At 42.8% G+C, this 6,100-nt stretch overlaps 1 pseudogene; it reads right to left on the minus strand.

Moving 5' to 3' along the window:
- Positions 1-1,399: 1,399 nt before the first annotated feature.
- LOC100684675 lies at positions 1,400-3,093 on the minus strand (annotated as a pseudogene).
- Between the last annotated feature and the right edge of the window lie 3,007 nt (positions 3,094-6,100).

Consider the following 6,100-nt stretch of genomic DNA (forward strand, 5'->3'; position numbering starts at 1 on the left):
CTTGCCTCAAAATTTACTACCTTGAAATTCATTTACTACCTTAAATTTCTATGGGTCAAGATTCTCAACAGAGCTTATATTGGTTCTCTGCTTCTCTCACAAATCTGCAATCAAAATGTCAGCTGTGGGTGGAGGGGTCCTTACATATAGGCTTGACTAGGAAAGGAGCTACTTTCAATGTTACTTAGGTGGTTGTTGGCAAGAATCAGCTCCTTAAAGGTTGATGGACTGAAAGTTTCTGTTTATTGCTGCTTGTTGGCCTGGGACTACCCCCATGGACCTTTTGATCATAGCATCTTGCTTCATCAAACTGCACAAGCCAAGAAGGCAATAGAGAGAGAACATATGCTAGCAAGATAGAAGTCGCAATCTCTTATAACTTAATCGAAGGGGTGATATCCCATTGTTTTTGCAATATTCCATTGGTTGGAATCAAGTCACTGGGTCCAGCCTACTCAAGGAGAGAAATTATAGAAGGACTTGAATAAGGAGGCAGGAATCCTTGGGAGCCATCTTAAAAGGTTGCTTACCACACTTATCTATACTAAGAACTTAAGAACTATTTAAACTTGTTATTTTCACTATTCTATACAATAATCTTAATGCATAAAAGAGAAACTAGGGACGCCTGGGTGGCTCAGCAGTTGAGCGTCTGCCTTTGGCTCAGGGCTTGATCCCGGAGTTCCTGGATCGAGTCCCACATCGGGCTTCTGCATGGAGCCTGTTTCTCCCTCTGCCTATGTCTCTGCCTCTCTGTCTCTCATGAATAAATAAATAAAATCTTTTAAGAAAAGAGAGAAACTAAATAATTTTATGTAATGTCCTTAAACAAATATTACCATATATGTTTAAAGGTTCAATATACATGGTGGAGAGATATATACATGTGTTAAATTCATATTTAGGAATTGAAGCCCAAATATAGAGACTATGACTGCTATGCTATTCTATTTTTTTTTCCCAATTTGGGTTTAGTTGATGGTTTTAGTTTTGTATTGTAGCTCTCAGTTAGTATTTAATCAATGACTTTCTATAGTGCATGGTTAATTATTTTCTCATATTTTCATTAAGAAATCATGAAATTTATTTTCTTTTATTTATTTATTTATTTTTGCTTCAACTGTTGTTTATTGACACACAGGTAGGCTCTATAGCAACAGGCCTGGAGGCAGCTGCAGGAGGGGGGAAATGGAGGGTGGTGTTCTTGCCTGCAGCAACAGCTGAGCATAGGAACAGAAGGGCAGGTGGGAGTGGGGGACACAGGGGGATGGAGAAGCAAGTAAGGGCCTGAGCCAGTGTAACTGGAACCACTGCCCTGGGCTGCGATTCTTGCCGGTTGTCTCTAGACCCGGCCAGGGCTGGGAGTTCTCTGCTTATCCATTTTCTACAGGAACCGAATGGAGTACACAGAGGAGGAGAAGCAGGAGCTGTTGCCCTCCGTGTTAAAGCTCTGGGGCTTCCAGTCTTGCACCCTTCCCTCGTTGGTTGCTGGGGTGAGGTCACCTGATGTGCAGCCCAGCTCTGGGCCACCTGCACCGAACAGGGTCCTAAAAAAGTCATGTTTTACAGAGGCATTCATCTTCCCTGGCATCCCAGCCCACCAGTGCCACGTGACAACCCCCGAGTGAGCACTACAAGCATTGCTGACCTAATGGATGGGTTGGGAGAAGGGGGTGGGGCAGGGGCTGGAGGAAGGACTGTCGGCCGCCAGGGCACAGGCATCACACGCATGGTATTGGTGAAGCCGGAGCCAGGGTGCCACCCGGTCAGCACAATGACCACATCTCCCTTCTTGAAGAAGCCTTGGGCCTTGCCAACATTCATGGCCAAGCTCACCCGGAGGTCCCGTCCTCAGCCCAGGCCTCCTGCACTGGGTCCTTACACACCACAGGGAAGATGCCGCGGTACAGGTGGGCCTGGCGAGCAGTCTGGGGGTTCCAGGTCCAGCAATGATGGGGGCGCGGGGGCGGTGTCTAGCCACCTGGTGAGCAGACCTGCCACACTCGGTGAGCACGATTACGGCCCTGCTGCATCACTTGCAGGAGGCCTCCAGGGCGCCAGGGCGGCGGCTTCTGCGGGGTCCCTGGTGATGGGCGCCAGGCAGCGGAGTCTCTGAAATAATTGCCAAGTGGTAGATGGCGGCCTCTGCCTCACGGGCAATCAGGTGCTGCCTGCGAACCGCCTCCAGGGGTAATCCCCGTCGGCGGTCTCTCCAGACGGCATGACGCAGTCAGTCCATCCAGCACTGCACTGGCCACATCACTGCCCTCAGCCCGGTGGGACGGGCTCTCCTGATCTTGCTCTCCAGCATCTGTGCGCACAGATGACCGGCTTGCCCGCTCGGTTGCACCGCCCAATCATCATCTTCTGGGCAAGGAAGACCTTCTCTGCAGGGATCTCAATGCCTAGATCGCCTCGAGCCACCACGATGCCATCGCTGGCTTCCAGGATCTCATCAAACCTCCGAACTCCCTCATGATTCTCAATTTTGCTGATTATCTTGATGTTCTTCCCTCTCTCTCCCAGGACCTTCCTGACCTCATGGACATCAGCCGCCTTGCGGATGAAAGACGCGAACACCCTACGTACGTCCTGCTGCACCCCGAATTTCAGATCCTGGATGTCCTCCTCCGACACAGCAGGCAGGTCCACAGCAGCCCCGGGGAGGTTCACACCCTTCTTGCTCCCCAGGGAGCCGCCCTTCTCCACCTCCGTCACCAGGAAGTCAGCACCTTTCTGCTTCACCTGCAGAGAAATAAGCCCATCGTCCACGTAGACCTTGCTGCCCACTTCCACCACCTTGCAGATGTTCTTGTAGTCCAGCCACAGGATGTCCTCGCCACATTTTTCCATGTAGGCATTGTCCAGGGTGATCTTGAGAGTGGCTCCTTTCTTCAGCTCTACCTCTGCAGTCCCGCTGCCTTTGATGAGGTCGGTTCAGATCTCAGGGCCTTTGGTGTCCAGGGCCACAGCCACTGGCCGGTAGAGGATGGGGTCAGAAGCGAAGCTCTCTGTGGCTGCGCGCACCTTCTTGATGGGCTCTGCGTGGTACTCGTGCTCCCCATGAGAGAAGCTCAGGCGAGCCACATTCATTCCAAACTTTTTTTTTTTTTTTTCTCAATCTAACTTACTAAAGCCAATTTTTATTTTACTCCTAATGAGCTAGATTTAGGTCAGCAGGACAGTTTTTTTCTCTGAGGAAATCAGTTCTCAGTTTTTTTTTTTTTTTTTTTTATTGGTGTTCAATTTACTAACATACAGAATAACACCCAGTGCCCGTCACTTAATCATCTCCTTCAACGTCTCCACCGATCGGGAAGCTGGTCCAATGGTCCAGATGATGCCAGTGTCCCGGGCCGTGATGGATGGGGAGTCCATGTCCAGGAGGCACATGTGTTTGTACTTTAGAATCTTTAAAACTCTCAGATAAATGCCACCCTATGACACAGATTTATTACAGTTTTGTTCTCAACTTGTCATCTAGCACTTCTGTTGTTGATAACTTAGATAGGTTTCATTTCTCTTATCTACAAAAAATAAACAAAGCCAAGGATTTATTTATTTATTTATTTATTTATTTATTTATTTATTTATTTATTTTTTTTACTGCGATGAGCAAGTTTTATTGAACTTTTCTCCTAGGAGGATTTTTTCCAATACATGGGAAAATAGACATGTGGCAATCTAACTATTATCTCAAAAATTGTAAGCAGAAGAGTTATTTCTTATACTGGAATAAATGCTTCCCATGGACAGAATGCATTGTAGCCCAACATTATGTGTTTCAACAAGCATGCAAGTAAGTTCATCAAGTGGGGAGTATGTTCTGGCCCAGATCTGTGGGCCAGATAATTTTACAGATAAAGGATTTGTGATTCATGATAAGACTGAAACAAACAAATTTTGATTGCAAAATAGCTTCACTGAGTTTGTAATTTGGCATAATCCCAGAATATGGGAATGTGACATTAAATATACATAAAGAATAGCTGTATTTGTTCATTGCAGTAGGGACAGTGATGGCATTTCTTGATAGTAACAGCCAGAATTAATAAGGGTATAATCATATCTATTTGATAAGTCATTCATTCAACATTAAGATACTTTTTAAAGTAGAGCAAGGATACATCATTACACAAAGAGGAAAAAAAAATATCCCTGACTTTATGACAAATATATTGTAATTGGAAGAGAGACCCAATGAATAAATAGGTAAAAAGGAAAACAAAAGTGTAAGTTAGAAGCTGACTGGCAATATTTAAAAAAAAAATAGAGCATTGATCGTGGTATACGGACTCTTGAGGATGAAGGATATAGTTACAACTTTATATCAGGTAATCAAAGAAGCATTATTGTGGTGATGAAAAGCCCTTAATAAAGTCAGAGAGCGAGCCTGTGGATAGCTTTTAGCCACAAGGAATAGCCAGTTCAAAGGCCCTGAGCTGGCAGCTTGCCGAGTGGGTTCGAGGAGTAATATAGAACAGAAAAAGCTAAATAGGAAATAGAGTTGAAATCAGAGCCAAAGAGATAGATGGTGGTTAGAATGTGTACAGCTGTGAAAATTAGTGTAAGGACTTTGACAAGAATGTATTCACATGGCCACTAACCCTCCTGGGAGAGAGACTGGTAAATGTAGTCTTCCTTTGAAAACTGAGGTAGGGATCCCTGGGTGGTGCGGTGGTTTAGCTCCTGCCTTTGGCCCAGGGCGCGATCCTGGAGACCTGGGATCTAATCCCACATTGGGCTCCCGGTGCATGGAGCCTGCTTCTCCCTCTGCCTATGTCTCTGCCTCTCTCTCTGTGTGACTATCATAAATAAATAAAAATTAAAAAAGAAAACTGAGGTAGAGTTTGTTGCTGCCACCAGTGAAAAAGTACATTTTGGGATGGGATCAGGGTGTGAGTATGTGGGGGGGAAGGAGTTGCGGAAAATTATCTGGCATGGCTAGACCATAGGATAAAGTAATCTAAGTTTATTCTTTAACCATATGTACTTCTGCTGTCATTGTCTGAAAAATATATTTTCTCTACACCTGCATTTTAGTGTCTTAGATTCCTGGAAAATTTATTCATCATTAATTTTCTATGCTTTATAGTGAACCAGTACATCAACTGTATAAACATTTACTTAACCATTTTCCTTTCAATAAACATTTTGGTTGTTTTCAGGTTTTGCTAAGACAAACCAGACCTCCATGAACATCTGTATGATGTCTCTTTATGTATATGTGCAAGAGTTTCTCAAGACTTTATTTCTAGAAGTTGAATATTGGTGTCAGGGGATATGTGGATCTTTGATTTCTACCAAATAATGTCAAATCATTTTCCAAAGTTATTTTGTCAAATTACATTTTAGCAACATTCATTCTGCATCCTTACAAACACTTAATATTGTCAGACTTTTAAATACTTTCTGTCTGGTGGGTATTAGATTGTATTACATTGTGGCTCTAAGAGGCATTTTACAAGGACTAATTAGGTTGAGTGTCTTCACATGTGTTTATAAGAACAGATGTATTTTCTCTTTCATGAAATGCTTTTTTTAAATTTTCTATTGAATCAATTATTTGTATTTAATATGTAAAAATTCTCTGTAGTTTCTGGGTACCAATATTTGTCAGCTGTTGTTAAAATATTTGTTTTTTCAACTTGCATTTTGTCTGGTAGTGACTTTTGATTAACAGGCATCATTTTTTCTCTACCTCATGTTTCGTTTTAAAAGTTTTAATTTTGCTATGTATTTGGTCTTCATGGAAATGATTTTGTATAGTATGTGAGATAGGAATCTCAATTAGTTTTTAAAGTAATGTTAGCTAATCTTGCTAGCATATTTTTAATAGTCTGTAATTTTCCTATTGGTTGGGAGTGATAGTTCTATAATATATCAATTTGGCATATATCTGTAAATTTGGAGTTGCAGTTAGTTGCAGTCTGTTACACATATAACTTGGTCTGAATTAATATCTGTATACCTATGTCTATCTATATCTATGTATATCTCATGTCAACATATAGCAGAACAATTTCACAATTCTATTCCAGGTGTGACTTGGACCTAGATCTTCCATATGAATTTTAGAGTTGTTATAACAAACAAATAA

This window comes from Canis lupus, chromosome 8 (genome assembly GCF_011100685.1).
Source record: "Canis lupus familiaris isolate Mischka breed German Shepherd chromosome 8, alternate assembly UU_Cfam_GSD_1.0, whole genome shotgun sequence".
NCBI lineage: Eukaryota > Metazoa > Chordata > Mammalia > Carnivora > Canidae > Canis > Canis lupus.